The 21,283-nt window shown below is 55.5% G+C and overlaps 10 non-coding genes across 10 annotated transcripts; all 10 read right to left on the bottom strand.

The window, feature by feature from the left end:
* Positions 1–2,384: 2,384 nt before the first annotated feature.
* Positions 2,385–2,476, bottom strand: LOC133086160 (small nucleolar RNA SNORD116). Its single transcript, XR_009699927.1, has one exon. It is a non-coding gene; the product is annotated as a small nucleolar RNA SNORD116 (small nucleolar RNA).
* A 2,427-nt stretch (positions 2,477–4,903) lies between these two features.
* On the bottom strand, positions 4,904–4,995 carry LOC133086528 (small nucleolar RNA SNORD116). The gene has a single exon (XR_009700282.1). It is a non-coding gene; the product is annotated as a small nucleolar RNA SNORD116 (small nucleolar RNA).
* A 401-nt stretch (positions 4,996–5,396) lies between these two features.
* LOC133085909 (small nucleolar RNA SNORD116) lies at positions 5,397–5,490 on the bottom strand. The gene has a single exon (XR_009699708.1). It is a non-coding gene; the product is annotated as a small nucleolar RNA SNORD116 (small nucleolar RNA).
* Positions 5,491–7,942: 2,452 nt separating this feature from the next.
* On the bottom strand, positions 7,943–8,034 carry LOC133086161 (small nucleolar RNA SNORD116). The gene has a single exon (XR_009699928.1). It is a non-coding gene; the product is annotated as a small nucleolar RNA SNORD116 (small nucleolar RNA).
* Positions 8,035–10,461: 2,427 nt separating this feature from the next.
* Positions 10,462–10,553, bottom strand: LOC133086529 (small nucleolar RNA SNORD116). The gene has a single exon (XR_009700283.1). It is a non-coding gene; the product is annotated as a small nucleolar RNA SNORD116 (small nucleolar RNA).
* Positions 10,554–10,954: 401 nt separating this feature from the next.
* Positions 10,955–11,048, bottom strand: LOC133085910 (small nucleolar RNA SNORD116). The gene has a single exon (XR_009699709.1). It is a non-coding gene; the product is annotated as a small nucleolar RNA SNORD116 (small nucleolar RNA).
* Positions 11,049–13,497: 2,449 nt separating this feature from the next.
* LOC133086162 (small nucleolar RNA SNORD116) lies at positions 13,498–13,589 on the bottom strand. The gene has a single exon (XR_009699929.1). It is a non-coding gene; the product is annotated as a small nucleolar RNA SNORD116 (small nucleolar RNA).
* A 2,427-nt stretch (positions 13,590–16,016) lies between these two features.
* Positions 16,017–16,108, bottom strand: LOC133086530 (small nucleolar RNA SNORD116). Its single transcript, XR_009700284.1, has one exon. It is a non-coding gene; the product is annotated as a small nucleolar RNA SNORD116 (small nucleolar RNA).
* Positions 16,109–16,509: 401 nt separating this feature from the next.
* LOC133085911 (small nucleolar RNA SNORD116) lies at positions 16,510–16,603 on the bottom strand. The gene has a single exon (XR_009699710.1). It is a non-coding gene; the product is annotated as a small nucleolar RNA SNORD116 (small nucleolar RNA).
* Positions 16,604–19,052: 2,449 nt separating this feature from the next.
* On the bottom strand, positions 19,053–19,144 carry LOC133086163 (small nucleolar RNA SNORD116). The gene has a single exon (XR_009699930.1). It is a non-coding gene; the product is annotated as a small nucleolar RNA SNORD116 (small nucleolar RNA).
* Between the last annotated feature and the right edge of the window lie 2,139 nt (positions 19,145–21,283).

Raw genomic sequence — 21,283 nt, forward strand, 5'->3', positions numbered from 1 at the left:
CATTTCAGCAGTCAGGAGCGGCCAGAGCCAACCCACGGGGCTGCAAATGGAGCTAAGGGTCATGGCATCGGATCTGCGGTGCCCCTGGAAGAGCCAAGAAGGTGAGGGTATAGTCTCAGTGCACAAGTCCCCGTGGCCAAACATCTAGGTTTCTGCAAAGAAGGTCTGCTCACCACCACACGAGGTTCCTACAAGGATCCTCAAGGACTTCACGCCAAAACCACTCTGAGACTCCTTCGCCTCGCCTTGCCTCACCTTGCCGCACTGTCCTCACTTGGCCAGGTATCACGGAGTATACAGAGGGCTCCAAGCTGCTGCAGGCGTTTGTTCCCTGGCACTCCACCACCTGCCTCAGGGTGACAGAACACAGGGATGTTTGACAAAGGTGAACGGGCGCACAGAGGGAAAGGGTGATACCGCCCAGCGATGTGTGCTATATCTCCCCTCAACATTTCATTTGCTGCCCATCATGTCTGTGTGTCCACAGCCAAACGTGAATGCATCGTGGCACAGATGCCTTCAGAGCGCACGGGCATCAGCACAAAGAGCACGGCCATCCATCATCCCCCTGGTATGGGCCTTGAACTTCCCCGCCTGAGCCACCTCCCCCGGACACAGCATAGGGATGTCATCCTGAACCGCTGAGACACCCTCAGGGGAACTGGGATTACTCAGCGTAAGAGCCACTGCCCTCTGGGGAACAAAACCACTCCTGGCACATACGCTCCCACACAATGGACTCACCCTCAAGGGGAAATGTGGTCCCTGAGATCTTCCACAAGGGAACGGCCCTTGGCCAAATGTGACGACCTCCATCAAAAGCAGCTCTTAGGGACCGGTGACAAAGGGGACCTGAGGAACCCCTGGACTGAACAAGGGAGATTCACCTGCAGGCATACTTCCTGGCCTGCTGCCAAGACTGACAACCTACCCTTGGCCCACACACAAAGCTAATGGCATGGGAACCATTCCGATGCCCAACGTGGTGGGGCAAACCCTTGCAGCAATTTTGTAACTTGCAGTGGTGCCTGGCACTTTCGCACTCTGGGCCCGTCAGTGACGTGACCTTGGAGAAACCGTGAGGCCCAGGTCCTCTACAAGCAACTTGTTACCCACAGCTGTGCAATGAGAGAACCCAGCCAACAGCGTAGACACTTGAACCGGTATGACTTGTCTGGCCTGTGGCCAGGCTCGCCGGTTACCACAGTCTCGACGCACCAGCCGGTGGCGGGAAAAATGAAACCCACACCACACCTCCTCTCCTGCCCTGAAACCTGTAGCTTTTCCTTGGCAGCCGATTCCCTTGTTTCCACATGGTTGTGCCCAATGACCTCCGGGAAGAGCTCCAATCCTCAGGGAACGCTATGTGGGCCGGGTGTAGAAAAGATGCTTGGCTGTCCTCAGGAACACCTTCACGTCTTCAACACAGGGGGAACGTGGCCACACAGGGCATAACACCCCACGGCCTACAAATCGGCCCCCATGAGAAGACACCATGCTGTGCCACGAGGGCAACCATTCGCTGGCACAAGGATCCGCCAGGAAGCAAATGGACCAAGGAGAGGAAAACGGCGGGACAGTCCACAAATCTGCTCCCGTATTCCCTCCCTTCACTTGCCTCCAAACGTTCCTGAGGTAATCCCAAACGTGTTCCGGGAACCCCATGGCCACCGTCGATCTATCCATCCACTAGTAAACCTGTGGGCTTAGCCAGCCATCTCACAGGTCTCTTTCGCTCCTCTTGCCTTACTCTCTCTCCACCGGCATCCCAACGCGTCACGGCAAGATGCCAGAGCCACCCCTCACCAAAGAAGCTTGCCGTGACCAAGCTTGACTAAGGCATTTTCCAGCCCCTTCACACAGCACACACAAGCAGGACACAACTCGAGGATGAGCCATCAGATTGGCCAAACGTCCGGGAACAGTGGCCCATTTGATTTCTCCCCTCATCAGGAGAAACCTAAACTGCATCTGGTCTCCCAAGCAGAACATGACAAAGAAGCCTGCCCTAGGCCTGGAATCCTGTTCTGACCCTGAGCATACAGACTTCTGTTTCTTTGAGGCCACAAGGCAATGACCAGCAGGTGGGGGCGGCCTGCAGAACTCAAGTGCAGGTGACAGGACCATCAATGGCTCATGCTTCCTCTCCTCCCTGCTTGCTGAACCGTGGCAGGGGACAGCAATTCTGGCTAGACGAAGGAACCAAGAGACGGCACAGTGTCCCAAGCCTTCCCACCTGGATTGGCATCCTAGGCTGCTTTCCCAATGGTTCTTCTCCCCATGAGATGACCACAACCCTCAACTTGAACAACGTGGCTGTGGACACCCACGGCAGCAAATGCAACGTGAACCTCTGCCTGCTTTCCTTTTGGGAGCCACGTGCTGGACCTCAGTTCCAACGAGGAGACGGTAGGGATGTCTCACTCATTTTGTTCAGATTTCCAAGGAATGCATTTGTGGGAGTCATCATCGATCCAAGCACATGCTCAAACGTTGGACATGGCAAGTTGCAGATTCCACCAGGGGACGGACAGCGAGCTGAATCATATCAGCGTACAGAAGCGGCCAGAGCCAAGCCACAGGGCAGGAAATGCAGCCAGTTCCCAGGGCATCGAAGCTCGTGTTCCCCAAGAAAAGACCAGAAGGTGAGGGTGTAGCCACGGTGCACAAGTACCCGTTGCCAAACCTTTAGGTTTAGCAAAGAAGTGCCGCTTACCGCAACAAGGGTTGAAGCAGGATCCTCATGGAATGCACGACAACACCCCTCCGAGGCTCCTTCACCTGGCCTCGCCTTGCCACACCGTCCTCACTTCAACGGGTATCAGGGCTTATACGGATGGCCCCAGGCTGCTGCTTGCTTTCCTTCCCTGGCATTCCACCTGGCTCGGGGTGAGAGAACACACGCATGCTTGAGGAGGGTGCACGGGCGCACCGAGGGAAAGGGCGATACCACCCAGCGATGTGTGCTCTATCTCTCCTCAACATTTCATTTGCTGTCCATCTTGCTATGTGTCAGCAGCCAAACGTGAAAGGATGGTGACACAGACGCCTTCAGAGCGTGCGGCCATCAGGACAAAGAGCGCCGCCGACCAACAACCCCCTGGTCTTGGGCCTTGCAATCCCTCCCCTGAGCACTCTGCCCTCCATCACAGCAAAAGGATGTCTTCCTGATCCTCTGAGACACCCTTAGGAAAACTGGGCCCCCTCAGCCTAAGAGCCAGTGCCCTCTAGGGGAACAAACACCCCCTTGGCACTCATGCTTCCACACAGTGGACATGCCCTCAAGGGGAGAGATCTTCCACAAGGGAAGGGCCCTTGGCCGAATATGACGCCCTCCATCAAAAGCGGCTCGTAGGGACCCGTGACAAAGGGCACCTGAGTAACCCCTGGACTGATCAAGGGAGACTCAACAGCAAGCATACTTCCTGGTCTCCTGCCAAGTCAGAGGAACTTCCCTAGGACCACAACCAAAGCTAATGGCATGGGAGCCATTCCAATGCCCAAAGTGGTGGGGCAAACCCTTGCAGCCAATGGGTAACTTATCGTAGCACCTTGCACAGCCGCACTCTTCTCTTCAATGACAAGACCTTGGAGAAACCGTGAGACCCAGGTCCTCCAGAACCAACGTGTCACCCACAGCCGTGCAATGAGAGAACGCATCCAACATCCTGGACCCTTGAACCGGCATGACTTCTCTGGCTTGAAGCCATGCACGCTGGAGATCACAGGCTCGCAGCACCAGAGGGTGGCAGGACAAAATGACCCCTGCAGCACACATTCACTCCAGCCCTTAAACCTGTAGCCTTTGCTTGGCAGCCGACTCCCTTCTTTCTGCATGGTTGGGCCCAATGACCTCCAGGAAGAGCTCCAAACCTCAGGGAATGCTATGCGGAATGGGTATAGCAATGACACTGGCATATCCTAAGGAACACCTTCACATCTTCAACATAGGGCCAATGAGGCCACACAGGGACAAAAGATCCCAACACCTCCAAATCGGTCCCAGTGAGAAGACCCCATACTGTGCCGTGAAGGCAACCATTCGCTGGAACAAGGACCCACCGTGAAGCACATTGTCAAAAGAGAGGAAAATGGTGGGATGGTCCACGAATGTGCACCTGTATTCCTTCCCTACATAGGCCTCCAGATGCTCCTGTCGATATCCCAAAAGAGTTCCGGGAACCCTAGGTCCACCGACCATCTATCCACCCAACAGTGAACCTGTGGGCTTAGCCAACACTCTCACGTGTATTTCCCGCTCGCCTTGCCTTCCTCTCTCCACCAGGATCCAAACGTCTCACGGTAAGGTGCCAGAGCCACCCCTCACCTAAGTAGCTTGATATCCCCTGGATTTGCCTAAGGCATTTTCCAACCTCTCCACACACAACACACAAGCAGGACACAACCCAAGGAGGAGCCATCAGCGTCGCCCAAATCCCAGGGACAGTGGCCCATTTGATTTCCCCCGACCATCAGGGCAAACCTAAACTGCATCCCATCTCCAAGCTGAACATGACAAAGAAGCCTGGCCTGGCCAGGACTCCTTCTCTGACCCTGAGTGCAGAGACTTCTGTTTCCTTGCAGGAACAAGGCAACGACCTGGGCTCGAGGGTGGCCCGTAGATCTCAATGGCAGGCCAGAGGAGCACCAGTGGCTCACGCTTCCTTTCGCACCCGCACGCTGACCGCGGCAGGGGATGGCAGTCCTGGCTAGACTCAGGTGCCCAGAGACGTCAAGTTGTCCTTAGATTTCCCACGTGGATGGACATCACAGGCTCCTTTCCACTTGGCTCTTTCCGCACGAGAAGTCCGCCACCCTCAACTTGAACAATGTTGCTGCGCATGCCCACAGTAGCACATGCTACATGGACCTCTCCCTACCTTTCCTTTGGGAGCCACGTGCTGGACCTCAGTTAGGATGAGAAGACGCTAGGCATTGCTCATTCATTTTGTTTAGATTTCCAAGGAATGCATTTATGGGAGTCATCACCGATCCACGCACCTGCTCAAAGGCTGGACGTGCAAAGTCGCAGCCTCCATGGCGGACTGCCAGCGAGCTCAATCCTCTCAGCAGTAGGGAGCGGCCAGACTCGAGCCACGTGGCAGGAAGTGCACCCAAGTCTCAGGGCATCGGAGCTCGGGTGCCCCAGTAAGAGCCCAGAATGTGAGGGTGTAGTCTCGGTGCACAAGTCCCCGTGGCCAAACATCTAGGTTTCTGCAAAGAAGTTCCGTGTACCGCCACAAGGTTTCCACCAGGAACCTTATCGAGTCCGAGGTGATGCCCTTGGATCACACAGAAAGCTATTGGCATTGGAGATATTCCGATGCCCAAACTGGCAGGGCAAACCCTTGCGGCAACTGGGTACCTTGCCCTGGCGCCTTGTATTTACGCACCCTGGGCCCGTCAGTGACATGACCTCGGAGAAACCTGAGACCCATTCATTTTGTTCAGATTTCCAAGCAGTGCATTTATGGGAGTCATCATCAATCCACGCACCTGCTCAAAGGCTGCACGTTCAAAGTCGCAGGCTCCACCGCGGGGCAGCCAACGATCGCAATCATTTCAGCAGTCAGGAGCGGCCAGAGCCAACCCACGGGGCTGCAAATGGAGCTAAGGGTCATGGCATCGGATCTGCGGTGCCCCTGGAAGAGCCAAGAAGGTGAGGGTATAGTCTCAGTGCACAAGTCCCCGTGGCCAAACATCTAGGTTTCTGCAAAGAAGGTCTGCTCACCACCACACGAGGTTCCTACAAGGATCCTCAAGGACTTCACGCCAAAACCACTCTGAGACTCCTTCGCCTCGCCTTGCCTCACCTTGCCGCACTGTCCTCACTTGGCCAGGTATCACGGAGTATACAGAGGGCTCCAAGCTGCTGCAGGCGTTTGTTCCCTGGCACTCCACCACCTGCCTCAGGGTGACAGAACACAGGGATGTTTGACAAAGGTGAACGGGCGCACAGAGGGAAAGGGTGATACCGCCCAGCGATGTGTGCTATATCTCCCCTCAACATTTCATTTGCTGCCCATCATGTCTGTGTGTCCACAGCCAAACGTGAATGCATCGTGGCACAGATGCCTTCAGAGCGCACGGGCATCAGCACAAAGAGCACGGCCATCCATCATCCCCCTGGTATGGGCCTTGAACTTCCCCGCCTGAGCCACCTCCCCCGGACACAGCATAGGGATGTCATCCTGAACCGCTGAGACACCCTCAGGGGAACTGGGATTACTCAGCGTAAGAGCCACTGCCCTCTGGGGAACAAAACCACTCCTGGCACATACGCTCCCACACAATGGACTCACCCTCAAGGGGAAATGTGGTCCCTGAGATCTTCCACAAGGGAACGGCCCTTGGCCAAATGTGACGACCTCCATCAAAAGCAGCTCTTAGGGACCGGTGACAAAGGGGACCTGAGGAACCCCTGGACTGAACAAGGGAGATTCACCTGCAGGCATACTTCCTGGCCTGCTGCCAAGACTGACAACCTACCCTTGGCCCACACACAAAGCTAATGGCATGGGAACCATTCCGATGCCCAACGTGGTGGGGCAAACCCTTGCAGCAATTTTGTAACTTGCAGTGGTGCCTGGCACTTTCGCACTCTGGGCCCGTCAGTGACGTGACCTTGGAGAAACCGTGAGGCCCAGGTCCTCTACAAGCAACTTGTTACCCACAGCTGTGCAATGAGAGAACCCAGCCAACAGCGTAGACACTTGAACCGGTATGACTTGTCTGGCCTGTGGCCAGGCTCGCCGGTTACCACAGTCTCGACGCACCAGCCGGTGGCGGGAAAAATGAAACCCACACCACACCTCCTCTCCTGCCCTGAAACCTGTAGCTTTTCCTTGGCAGCCGATTCCCTTGTTTCCACATGGTTGTGCCCAATGACCTCCGGGAAGAGCTCCAATCCTCAGGGAACGCTATGTGGGCCGGGTGTAGAAAAGATGCTTGGCTGTCCTCAGGAACACCTTCACGTCTTCAACACAGGGGGAACGTGGCCAGACAGGGCATAACACCCCACGGCCTACAAATCGGCCCCCATGAGAAGACACCATGCTGTGCCACGAGGGCAACCATTCGCTGGCACAAGGATCCGCCAGGAAGCAAATGGACCAAGGAGAGGAAAACGGCGGGACAGTCCACAAATCTGCTCCCGTATTCCCTCCCTTCACTTGCCTCCAAACGTTCCTGAGGTAATCCCAAACGTGTTCCGGGAACCCCATGGCCACCGTCGATCTATCCATCCACTAGTAAACCTGTGGGCTTAGCCAGCCATCTCACAGGTCTCTTTCGCTCCTCTTGCCTTACTCTCTCTCCACCGGCATCCCAACGCGTCACGGCAAGATGCCAGAGCCACCCCTCACCAAAGAAGCTTGCCGTGACCAAGCTTGACTAAGGCATTTTCCAGCCCCTTCACACAGCACACACAAGCAGGACACAACTCGAGGATGAGCCATCAGATTGGCCAAACGTCCGGGAACAGTGGCCCATTTGATTTCTCCCCTCATCAGGAGAAACCTAAACTGCATCTGGTCTCCCAAGCAGAACATGACAAAGAAGCCTGCCCTAGGCCTGGAATCCTGTTCTGACCCTGAGCATACAGACTTCTGTTTCTTTGAGGCCACAAGGCAATGACCAGCAGGTGGGGGCGGCCTGCAGAACTCAAGTGCAGGTGACAGGACCATCAATGGCTCATGCTTCCTCTCCTCCCTGCTTGCTGAACCGTGGCAGGGGACAGCAATTCTGGCTAGACGAAGGAACCAAGAGACGGCACAGTGTCCCAAGCCTTCCCACCTGGATTGGCATCCTAGGCTGCTTTCCCAATGGTTCTTCTCCCCATGAGATGACCACAACCCTCAACTTGAACAACGTGGCTGTGGACACCCACGGCAGCAAATGCAACGTGAACCTCTGCCTGCTTTCCTTTTGGGAGCCACGTGCTGGACCTCAGTTCCAACGAGGAGACGGTAGGGATGTCTCACTCATTTTGTTCAGATTTCCAAGGAATGCATTTGTGGGAGTCATCATCGATCCAAGCACATGCTCAAACGTTGGACATGGCAAGTTGCAGATTCCACCAGGGGACGGACAGCGAGCTGAATCATATCAGCGTACAGAAGCGGCCAGAGCCAAGCCACAGGGCAGGAAATGCAGCCAGTTCCCAGGGCATCGAAGCTCGTGTTCCCCAAGAAAAGACCAGAAGGTGAGGGTGTAGCCACGGTGCACAAGTACCCGTTGCCAAACCTTTAGGTTTAGCAAAGAAGTGCCGCTTACCGCAACAAGGGTTGAAGCAGGATCCTCATGGAATGCACGACAACACCCCTCCGAGGCTCCTTCACCTGGCCTCGCCTTGCCACACCGTCCTCACTTCAACGGGTATCAGGGCTTATACGGATGGCCCCAGGCTGCTGCTTGCTTTCCTTCCCTGGCATTCCACCTGGCTCGGGGTGAGAGAACACACGCATGCTTGAGGAGGGTGCACGGGCGCACCGAGGGAAAGGGCGATACCACCCAGCGATGTGTGCTCTATCTCTCCTCAACATTTCATTTGCTGTCCATCTTGCTATGTGTCAGCAGCCAAACGTGAAAGGATGGTGACACAGACGCCTTCAGAGCGTGCGGCCATCAGGACAAAGAGCGCCGCCGACCAACAACCCCCTGGTCTCGGGCCTTGCAATCCCTCCCCTGAGCACTCTGCCCTCCATCACAGCAAAAGGATGTCTTCCTGATCCTCTGAGACACCCTTAGGAAAACTGGGCCCCCTCAGCCTAAGAGCCAGTGCCCTCTAGGGGAACAAACACCCCCTTGGCACTCATGCTTCCACACAGTGGACATGCCCTCAAGGGGAGAGATCTTCCACAAGGGAAGGGCCCTTGGCCGAATATGACGCCCTCCATCAAAAGCGGCTCGTAGGGACCCGTGACAAAGGGCACCTGAGTAACCCCTGGACTGATCAAGGGAGACTCAACAGCAAGCATACTTCCTGGTCTCCTGCCAAGTCAGAGGAACTTCCCTAGGACCACAACCAAAGCTAATGGCATGGGAGCCATTCCAATGCCCAAAGTGGTGGGGCAAACCCTTGCAGCCAATGGGTAACTTATCGTAGCACCTTGCACAGCCGCACTCTTCTCTTCAATGACAAGACCTTGGAGAAACCGTGAGACCCAGGTCCTCCAGAACCAACGTGTCACCCACAGCCGTGCAATGAGAGAACGCATCCAACATCCTGGACCCTTGAACCGGCATGACTTCTCTGGCTTGAAGCCATGCACGCTGGAGATCACAGGCTCGCAGCACCAGAGGGTGGCAGGACAAAATGACCCCTGCAGCACACATTCACTCCAGCCCTTAAACCTGTAGCCTTTGCTTGGCAGCCGACTCCCTTCTTTCTGCATGGTTGGGCCCAATGACCTCCGGGAAGAGCTCCAAACCTCAGGGAATGCTATGCGGAATGGGTATAGCAATGACACTGGCATATCCTAAGGAACACCTTCACATCTTCAACATAGGGCCAATGAGGCCACACAGGGACAAAAGATCCCAACACCTCCAAATCGGTCCCAGTGAGAAGACCCCATACTGTGCCGTGAAGGCAACCATTCGCTGGAACAAGGACCCACCGTGAAGCACATTGTCAAAAGAGAGGAAAATGGTGGGATGGTCCACGAATGTGCACCTGTATTCCTTCCCTACATAGGCCTCCAGATGCTCCTGTCGATATCCCAAAAGAGTTCCGGGAACCCTAGGTCCACCGACCATCTATCCACCCAACAGTGAACCTGTGGGCTTAGCCAACACTCTCACGTGTATTTCCCGCTCGCCTTGCCTTCCTCTCTCCACCAGGATCCAAACGTCTCACGGTAAGGTGCCAGAGCCACCCCTCACCTAAGTAGCTTGATATCCCCTGGATTTGCCTAAGGCATTTTCCAACCTCTCCACACACAACACACAAGCAGGACACAACCCAAGGAGGAGCCATCAGCGTCGCCCAAATCCCAGGGACAGTGGCCCATTTGATTTCCCCCGACCATCAGGGCAAACCTAAACTGCATCCCATCTCCAAGCTGAACATGACAAAGAAGCCTGGCCTGGCCAGGACTCCTTCTCTGACCCTGAGTGCAGAGACTTCTGTTTCCTTGCAGGAACAAGGCAACGACCTGGGCTCGAGGGTGGCCCGTAGATCTCAATGGCAGGCCAGAGGAGCACCAGTGGCTCACGCTTCCTTTCGCACCCGCACGCTGACCGCGGCAGGGGATGGCAGTCCTGGCTAGACTCAGGTGCCCAGAGACGTCAAGTTGTCCTTAGATTTCCCACGTGGATGGACATCACAGGCTCCTTTCCACTTGGCTCTTTCCGCACGAGAAGTCCGCCACCCTCAACTTGAACAATGTTGCTGCGCATGCCCACAGTAGCACATGCGACATGGACCTCTCCCTACCTTTCCTTTGGGAGCCACGTGCTGGACCTCAGTTAGGATGAGAAGACGCTAGGCATTGCTCATTCATTTTGTTTAGATTTCCAAGGAATGCATTTATGGGAGTCATCACCGATCCACGCACCTGCTCAAAGGCTGGACGTGCAAAGTCGCAGCCTCCATGGCGGACTGCCAGCGAGCTCAATCCTCTCAGCAGTAGGGAGCGGCCAGACTCGAGCCACGTGGCAGGAAGTGCACCCAAGTCTCAGGGCATCGGAGCTCGGGTGCCCCAGTAAGAGCCCAGAATGTGAGGGTGTAGTCTCGGTGCACAAGTCCCCGTGGACAAACATCTAGGTTTCTGCAAAGAAGTTCCGTGTACCGCCACAAGGTTTCCACCAGGAACCTTATCGAGTCACAGGCGATGCCCTTGGATCACACAGAAAGCTATTGGCATTGGAGATATTCCGATGCCCAAACTGGCAGGGCAAACCCTTGCGGCAACTGGGTACCTTGCCCTGGCGCCTTGTATTTTCGCACCCTGGGCCCGTCAGTGACATGACCTCGGAGAAACCTGAGACCCATTCATTTTGTTCAGATTTCCAAGCAGTGCATTTATGGGAGTCATCATCAATCCACGCACCTGCTCAAGGCTGCACGTTCAAAGTCGCAGGCTCCACCGTGGGGCAGCCAACGATCGCAATCATTTCAGCAGTCAGGAGCGGCCAGAGCCAACCCACGGGGCTGCAAATGGAGCTAAGGGTCATGGCATCGGATCTGCGGTGCCCCTGGAAGAGCCAAGAAGGTGAGGGTATAGTCTCAGTGCACAAGTCCCCGTGGCCAAACATCTAGGTTTCTGCAAAGAAGGTCTGCTCACCACCACGAGGTTCCTACAAGGATCCTCAAGGACTTCACGCCAAAACCACTCTGAGACTCCTTCGCCTCGCCTTGCCTCACCTTGCCGCACTGTCCTCACTTGGCCAGGTATCACGGAGTATACAGAGGGCTCCAAGCTGCTGCAGGCGTTTGTTCCCTGGCACTCCACCACCTGCCTCAGGATGACAGAACACAGGGATGTTTGACAAAGGTGAACGGGCGCACAGAGGGAAAGGGTGATACCGCCCAGCGATGTGCGCTGTATCTCCCCTCAACATTTCATTTGCTGCCCATCATGTCTGTGTGTCCACAGCCAAACGTGAATGCATCGTGGCACAGATGCCTTCAGAGCGCACGGGCATCAGCAGAAAGAGCACGGCCATCCATCAACCCCCTGGTATGGGCCTTGAACTTCCCCGCCTGAGCCACCTCCCCCCGACACAGCATAGGGACGTCATCCTGAACCGCTGAGACACCCTCAGGGGAACTGGGATTACTCAGCGTAACAGCCACTGCCCTCTGGGGAACAAAACCACTCCTGGCACATACGCTCCCACACAATGGACTCACCCTCAAGGGGAAATGTGGTCCCTGAGATCTTCCACAAGGGAACGGCCCTTGGCCAAATGTGACGACCTCCATCAAAAGCAGCTCTTAGAGACCGGTGACAAAGGGGACCTGAGGAACCCCTGGACTAAACAAGGGAGATTCACCTGCAGGCATACTTCCTGGCCTGCTGCCAAGACTGACAACCTACCCTTGGCCCACACACAAAGCTAATGGCATGGGAACCATTCCGATGCCCAACGTGGTGGGGCAAACCCTTGCAGCAATTTTGTAACTTGCAGGGGTGGCTGGCACTTTCGCACTCTGGGCCCGTCAGTGATGTGACCTTGGAGAAACCGTGAGGCCCAGGTCCTCTACAAGCAACTTGTTACCCACAGCTGTGCAATGAGAGAACCCAGCCAACAGCGTAGACACTTGAACGGGTATGACTTGTCTGGCCTGTGGCCAGGCTCGCCGGTTACCACAGTCTCGACGCACCAGCCGGTGGCGGGAAAAATGAAACCCACACCACACCTCCTCTCCTGCCCTGAAACCTGTAGCTTTTCCTTGGCAGCCGATTCCCTTGTTTCCACATGGTTGTGCCCAATGACCTCCGGGAAGAGCTCCAATCCTCAGGGAACGCTATGTGGGCCGGGTGTAGAAAAGATGCTTGGCTGTCCTCAGGAACACCTTCACGTCTTCAACACAGGGGGAACGTGGCCAGACAGGGCATAACACCCCACGGCCTACAAATCGGCCCCCATGAGAAGACACCATGCTGTGCCACGAGGGCAACCATTCGCTGGCACAAGGATCCGCCAGGAAGCAAATGGACCAAGGAGAGGAAAACGGCGGGACAGTCCACAAATCTGCTCCCGTATTCCCTCCCTTCACTTGCCTCCAAACGTTCCTGAGGTAATCCCAAACGTGTTCCGGGAACCCCATGGCCACCGTCGATCTATCCATCCACTAGTAAACCTGTGGGCTTAGCCAGCCATCTCACAGGTCTCTTTCGCTCCTCTTGCCTTACTCTCTCTCCACCGGCATCCCAACGCGTCACGGCAAGATGCCAGAGCCACCCCTCACCAAAGAAGCTTGCCGTGACCAAGCTTGACTAAGGCATTTTCCAGCCCCTTCACACAGCACACACAAGCAGGACACAACTCGAGGATGAGCCATCAGATTGGCCAAACGTCCGGGAACAGTGGCCCATTTGATTTCTCCCCTCATCAGGAGAAACCTAAACTGCATCTGGTCTCCCAAGCAGAACATGACAAAGAAGCCTGCCCTAGGCCTGGAATCCTGTTCTGACCCTGAGCATACAGACTTCTGTTTCTTTGAGGCCACAAGGCAATGACCAGCAGGTGGGGGCGGCCTGCAGAACTCAAGTGCAGGTGACAGGACCATCAATGGCTCATGCTTCCTCTCCTCCCTGCTTGCTGAACCGTGGCAGGGGACAGCAATTCTGGCTAGACGAAGGAACCAAGAGACGGCACAGTGTCCCAAGCCTTCCCACCTGGATTGGCATCCTAGGCTGCTTTCCCAATGGTTCTTCTCCCCATGAGATGACCACAACCCTCAACTTGAACAACGTGGCTGTGGACACCCACGGCAGCAAATGCAACGTGAACCTCTGCCTGCTTTCCTTTTGGGAGCCACGTGCTGGACCTCAGTTCCAACGAGGAGACGGTAGGGATGTCTCACTCATTTTGTTCAGATTTCCAAGGAATGCATTTGTGGGAGTCATCATCGATCCAAGCACATGCTCAAACGTTGGACATGGCAAGTTGCAGATTCCACCAGGGGACGGACAGCGAGCTGAATCATATCAGCGTACAGAAGCGGCCAGAGCCAAGCCACAGGGCAGGAAATGCAGCCAGTTCCCAGGGCATCGAAGCTCGTGTTCCCCAAGAAAAGACCAGAAGGTGAGGGTGTAGCCACGGTGCACAAGTACCCGTTGCCAAACCTTTAGGTTTAGCAAAGAAGTGCCGCTTACCGCAACAAGGGTTGAAGCAGGATCCTCATGGAATGCACGACAACACCCCTCCGAGGCTCCTTCACCTGGCCTCGCCTTGCCACACCGTCCTCACTTCAACGGGTATCAGGGCTTATACGGATGGCCCCAGGCTGCTGCTTGCTTTCCTTCCCTGGCATTCCACCTGGCTCGGGGTGAGAGAACACACGCATGCTTGAGGAGGGTGCACGGGCGCACCGAGGGAAAGGGCGATACCACCCAGCGATGTGTGCTCTATCTCTCCTCAACATTTCATTTGCTGTCCATCTTGCTATGTGTCAGCAGCCAAACGTGAAAGGATGGTGACACAGACGCCTTCAGAGCGTGCGGCCATCAGGACAAAGAGCGCCGCCGACCAACAACCCCCTGGTCTCGGGCCTTGCAATCCCTCCCCTGAGCACTCTGCCCTCCATCACAGCAAAAGGATGTCTTCCTGATCCTCTGAGACACCCTTAGGAAAACTGGGCCCCCTCAGCCTAAGAGCCAGTGCCCTCTAGGGGAACAAACACCCCCTTGGCACTCATGCTTCCACACAGTGGACATGCCCTCAAGGGGAGAGATCTTCCACAAGGGAAGGGCCCTTGGCCGAATATGACGCCCTCCATCAAAAGCGGCTCGTAGGGACCCGTGACAAAGGGCACCTGAGTAACCCCTGGACTGATCAAGGGAGACTCAACAGCAAGCATACTTCCTGGTCTCCTGCCAAGTCAGAGGAACTTCCCTAGGACCACAACCAAAGCTAATGGCATGGGAGCCATTCCAATGCCCAAAGTGGTGGGGCAAACCCTTGCAGCCAATGGGTAACTTATCGTAGCACCTTGCACAGCCGCACTCTTCTCTTCAATGACAAGACCTTGGAGAAACCGTGAGACCCAGGTCCTCCAGAACCAACGTGTCACCCACAGCCGTGCAATGAGAGAACGCATCCAACATCCTGGACCCTTGAACCGGCATGACTTCTCTGGCTTGAAGCCATGCACGCTGGAGATCACAGGCTCGCAGCACCAGAGGGTGGCAGGACAAAATGACCCCTGCAGCACACATTCACTCCAGCCCTTAAACCTGTAGCCTTTGCTTGGCAGCCGACTCCCTTCTTTCTGCATGGTTGGGCCCAATGACCTCCGGGAAGAGCTCCAAACCTCAGGGAATGCTATGCGGAATGGGTATAGCAATGACACTGGCATATCCTAAGGAACACCTTCACATCTTCAACATAGGGCCAATGAGGCCACACAGGGACAAAAGATCCCAACACCTCCAAATCGGTCCCAGTGAGAAGACCCCATACTGTGCCGTGAAGGCAACCATTCGCTGGAACAAGGACCCACCGTGAAGCACATTGTCAAAAGAGAGGAAAATGGTGGGATGGTCCACGAATGTGCACCTGTATTCCTTCCCTACATAGGCCTCCAGATGCTCCTGTCGATATCCCAAAAGAGTTCCGGGAACCCTAGGTCCACCGACCATCTATCCACCCAACAGTGAACCTGTGGGCTTAGCCAACACTCTCACGTGTATTTCCCGCTCGCCTTGCCTTCCTCTCTCCACCAGGATCCAAACGTCTCACGGTAAGGTGCCAGAGCCACCCCTCACCTAAGTAGCTTGATATCCCCTGGATTTGCCTAAGGCATTTTCCAACCTCTCCACACACAACACACAAGCAGGACACAACCCAAGGAGGAGCCATCAGCGTCGCCCAAATCCCAGGGACAGTGGCCCATTTGATTTCCCCCGACCATCAGGGCAAACCTAAACTGCATCCCATCTCCAAGCTGAACATGACAAAGAAGCCTGGCCTGGCCAGGACTCCTTCTCTGACCCTGAGTGCAGAGACTTCTGTTTCCTTGCAGGAACAAGGCAACGACCTGGGCTCGAGGGTGGCCCGTAGATCTCAATGGCAGGCCAGAGGAGCACCAGTGGCTCACGCTTCCTTTCGCACCCGCACGCTGACCGCGGCAGGGGATGGCAGTCCTGGCTAGACTCAGGTGCCCAGAGACGTCAAGTTGTCCTTAGATTTCCCACGTGGATGGACATCACAGGCTCCTTTCCACTTGGCTCTTTCCGCACGAGAAGTCCGCCACCCTCAACTTGAACAATGTTGCTGCGCATGCCCACAGTAGCACATGCGACATGGACCTCTCCCTACCTTTCCTTTGGGAGCCACGTGCTGGACCTCAGTTAGGATGAGAAGACGCTAGGCATTGCTCATTCATTTTGTTTAGATTTCCAAGGAATGCATTTATGGGAGTCATCACCGATCCACGCACCTGCTCAAAGGCTGGACGTGCAAAGTCGCAGCCTCCATGGCGGACTGCCAGCGAGCTCAATCCTCTCAGCAGTAGGGAGCGGCCAGACTCGAGCCACGTGGCAGGAAGTGCACCCAAGTCTCAGGGCATCGGAGCTCGGGTGCCCCAGTAAGAGCCCAGAATGTGAGGGTGTAGTCTCGGTGCACAAGTCCCCGTGGACAAACATCTAGGTTTCTGCAAAGAAGTTCCGTGTACCGCCACAAGGTTTCCACCAGGAACCTTATCGAGTCACAGGCGATGCCCTTGGATCACACAGAAAGCTATTGGCATTGGAGATATTCCGATGCCCAAACTGGCAGGGCAAACCCTTGCGGCAACTGGGTACCTTGCCCTGGCGCCTTGTATTTTCGCACCCTGGGCCCGTCAGTGACATGACCTCGGAGAAACCTGAGACCCATTCATTTTGTTCAGATTTCCAAGCAGTGCATTTATGGGAGTCATCATCAATCCACGCACCTGCTCAAGGCTGCACGTTCAAAGTCGCAGGCTCCACCGTGGGGCAGCCAACGATCGCAATCATTTCAGCAGTCAGGAGCGGCCAGAGCCAACCCACGGGGCTGCAAATGGAGCTAAGGGTCATGGCATCGGATCTGCGGTGCCCCTGGAAGAGCCAAGAAGGTGAGGGTATAGTCTCAGTGCACAAGTCCCCGTGGCCAAACATCTAGGTTTCTGCAAAGAAGGTCTGCTCACCACCACGAGGTTCCTACAAGGATCCTCAAGGACTTCACGCCAAAACCACTCTGAGACTCCTTCGCCTCGCCTTGCCTCACCTTGCCGCACTGTCCTCACTTGGCCAGGTATCACGGAGTATACAGAGGGCTCCAAGCTGCTGCAGGCGTTTGTTCCCTGGCACTCCACCACCTGCCTCAGGATGACAGAACACAGGGATGTTTGACAAAGGTGAACGGGCGCACAGAGGGAAAGGGTGATACCGCCCAGCGATGTGCGCTGTATCTCCCCTCAACATTTCATTTGCTGCCCATCATGTCTGTGTGTCCACAGCCAAACGTGAATGCATCGTGGCACAGATGCCTTCAGAGCGCACGGGCATCAGCAGAAAGAGCACGGCCATCCATCAACCCCCTGGTATGGGCCTTGAACTTCCCCGCCTGAGCCACCTCCCCCCGACACAGCATAGGGACGTCATCCTGAACCGCTGAGACACCCTCAGGGGAACTGGGATTACTCAGCGTAACAGCCACTGCCCTCTGGGGAACAAAACCACTCCTGGCACATACGCTCCCACACAATGGACTCACCCTCAAGGGGAAATGTGGTCCCTGAGATCTTCCACAAGGGAACGGCCCTTGGCCAAATGTGACGACCTCCATCAAAAGCAGCTCTTAGAGACCGGTGACAAAGGGGACCTGAGGAACCCCTGGACTAAACAAGGGAGATTCACCTGCAGGCATACTTCCTGGCCTGCTGCCAAGACTGACAACCTACCCTTGGCCCACACACAAAGCTAATGGCATGGGAACCATTCCGATGCCCAACGTGGTGGGGCAAACCCTTGCAGCAATTTTGTAACTTGCAGGGGTGGCTGGCACTTTCGCACTCTGGGCCCGTCAGTGATGTGACCTTGGAGAAACCGTGAGGCCCAGGTCCTCTACAAGCAACTTGTTACCCACAGCTGTGCAATGAGAGAACCCAGCCAACAGCGTAGACACTTGAACCGGTATGACTTGTCTGGCCTGTGGCCAGGCTCGCCGGTTACCACAGTCTCGACGCACCAGCCGGTGGCGGGAAAAATGAAACCCACACCACACCTCCTCTCCTGCCCTGAAACCTGTAGCTTTTCCTTGGCAGCCGATTCCCTTGTTTCCACATGGTTGTGCCCAATGACCTCCGGGAAGAGCTCCAATCCTCAGGGAATGCTATGTGGGCCGGGTGTAGAAAAGATGCTTGGCTGTCCTCAGGAACACCTTCACGTCTTCAACACAGGGGGAACGTGGCCAGACAGGGCATAACACCCCACGGCCTACATATCGGCCACCACGAGAAGACACCATACTGTGCCACGAGGGCAACCATTCGCTGGCACAAGGATCCGCCAGGAAGCAAATGGACCAAGGAGAGGAAAACGGCGGGACAGTCCACAAATGTGCTCCCGTATTCCCTCCCTTCACTTGCCTCCAAACGTTCCTGAGGTAATCCCAAACGTGTTCCGGGAACCCCATGGCCACCGTCGATCTATCCATCCACTAGTAAACCTGTGGGCTTAGCCAGCCATCTCACAGGTCTCTTTCGCTCCTCTTGCCTTACTCTCTCTCCACCGGCATCCCAACGCATCACGGCAAGATGCCAGAGCCACCCCTCACCAAAGAAGCTTGCCGTGACCAAGCTTGACTAAGGCATTTTCCAGCCCCTTCACACAGCACACACAAGCAGGACACAACTCGAGGATGAGCCATCAGATTGGCCAAACGTCCGGGAACAGTGGCCCATTTGATTTCTCCCCTCATCAGGAGAAACCTAAACTGCATCTGGTCTCCCAAGCAGAACATGACAAAGAAGCCTGCCCTAGGCCTGGATTCCTGTTCTGACCCTGAGCATACAGACTTCTGTTTCTTTGAGGCCACAAGGCAATGACCAGCAGGTGGGGGCGGCCTGCAGAACTCAAGTGCAGGCGACAGGACCATCAATGGCTCATGCTTCCTCTCCTCCCTGCTTGCTGAACCGTGGCAGGGGACAGCAATCCTGGCTAGACGAAGGAACCCAGAGACGGCACAGTGTCCCAAGCCTTCCCACCTGGATTGGCATCCCAGGCTGCTTTCCCAATGGTTCTTCTCCCCATGAGATGACCACAACCCTCAACTTGAACAACGTGGCTGTGGACACCCACGGCAGCAAATGCAACGTGAACCTCTGCCTGCTTTCCTTTTGGGAGCCACGTGCTGGACCTCAGTTCCAACGAGGAGACGGTAGGGATGTCTCACTCATTTTGTTCAGATTTCCAAGGAATGCATTTGTGGGAGTCATCATCGATCCAAGCACATGCTCAAACGTTGGACATGGCAAGTTGCAGATTCCACCAGGGGACGGACAGCGAGCTGAATCATATCAGCGTACAGAAGCGGCCAGAGCCAAGCCACAGGGCAGGAAATGCAGCCAGTTCCCAGGGCATCGAAGCTCGTGTTCCCCAAGAAAAGACCAGAAGGTGAGGGTGTAGCCACGGTGCACAAGTACCCGTTGCCAAACCTTTAGGTTTAGCAAAGAAGTGCCGCTTACCGCAACAAGGGTTGAAGCAGGATCCTCATGGAATGCACGACAACACCCCTCCGAGGCTCCTTCGCCTGGCCTCGCCTTGCCACACCGTCCTCACTTCAACGGGTATCAGGGCTTATACGGATGGCCCCAGGCTGCTGCTTGCTTTCCTTCCCTGGCATTCCACCTGGCTCGGGGTGAGAGAACACACGCATGCTTGAGGAGGGTGCACGGGCGCACCGAGGGAAAGGGCGATACCACCCAGCGATGTGTGCTCTATCTCTCCTCAACATTTCATTTGCTGTCCATCTTGCTATGTGTCGGCAGCCAAACGTGAAAGGATGGTGACACAGACGCCTTCAGAGCGTGCGGCCATCAGGACAAAGAGCGCCGCCGACCAACAACCCCCTGGTCTCGGGCCTTGCAATCCCTCCCCTGAGCACTCTGCCCTCCATCACAGCAAAAGGATGTCTTCCTGATCCTCTGAGACACCCTTAGGAAAACTGGGCCCCCTCAGCCTAAGAGCCAGTGCCCTCTAGGGGAACAAACACCCCCTTGGCACTCATGCTTCCACACAGTGGACATGCCCTCAAGGGGAGAGATCTTCCACAAGGGAAGGGCCCTTGGCCGAATATGACGCCCTCCATCAAAAGCGGCTCGTAGGGACCCGTGACAAAGGGCACCTGAGTAACCCCTGGACTGATCAAGGGAGACTCAACAGCAAGCATACTTCCTGGTCTCCTGCCAAGTCAGAGGAACTTCCCTAGGACCACAACCAAAGCTAATGGCATGGGAGCCATTCCAATGCCCAAAGTGGTGGGGCAAACCCTTGCAGCCAATGGGTAACTTATCGTAGCACCTTGCACAGCCGCACTCTTCTCTTCAATGACAAGACCTTGGAGAAACCGTGAGACCCATGTCCTCCAGAACCAACGTGTCACCCACAGCCGTGCAATGAGAGAACGCATCCAACATCCTGGACCCTTGAACCGGCATGACTTCTCTGGCTTGAAGCCATGCACGCTGGAGATCACAGGCTCGCAGCACCAGAGGGTGGCAGGACAAAATGACCCCTGCAGCACACATTCACTCCAGCCCTTAAACCTGTAGCCTTTGCTTGGCAGCCGACTCCCTTCTTTCTGCATGGTTGGGCCCAATGACCTCCGGGAAGAGCTCCAAACCTCAGGGAATGCTATGCGGAATGGGTATAGCAATGACACTGGCATATCCTAAGGAACACCTTCACATCTTCAACATAGGGCCAATGAGGCCACACAGGGACAAAAGATCCCAACACCTCCAAATCGGTCCCAGTGAGAAGACCCCATACTGTGCCGTGAAGGCAACCATTCGCTGGAACAAGGACCCACCGTGAAGCACATTGTCAAAAGAGAGGAAAATGGTGGGATGGTCCACGAATGTGCACCTGTATTCCTTCCCTACATAGGCCTCCAGATGCTCCTGTCGATATCCCAAAAGAGTTCCGGGAACCCTAGGTCCACCGACCATCTATCCACCCAACAGTGAACCTGTGGGCTTAGCCAACACTCTCACGTGTATTTCCCGCTCGCCTTGCCTTCCTCTCTCCACCAGGATCCAAACGTCTCACGGTAAGGTGCCAGAGCCACCCCTCACCTAAGTAGCTTGATATCCCCTGGATTTGCCTAAGGCATTTTCCAACCTCTCCACACACAACACACAAGCAGGACACAACCCAAGGAGGAGCCATCAGCGTCGCCCAAATCCCAGGGACAGTGGCCCATTTGATTTCCCCCGACCATCAGGGCAAACCTAAACTGCATCCCATCTCCAAGCTGAACATGACAAAGAAGCCTGGCCTGGCCAGGACTCCTTCTCTGACCCTGAGTGCAGAGACTTCTGTTTCCTTGCAGGAACAAGGCAACGACCTGGGCTCGAGGGTGG

The sequence above is a fragment of the Eubalaena glacialis genome, chromosome 2, assembly GCF_028564815.1.
Source record: "Eubalaena glacialis isolate mEubGla1 chromosome 2, mEubGla1.1.hap2.+ XY, whole genome shotgun sequence".
Lineage (NCBI taxonomy): Eukaryota > Metazoa > Chordata > Mammalia > Artiodactyla > Balaenidae > Eubalaena > Eubalaena glacialis.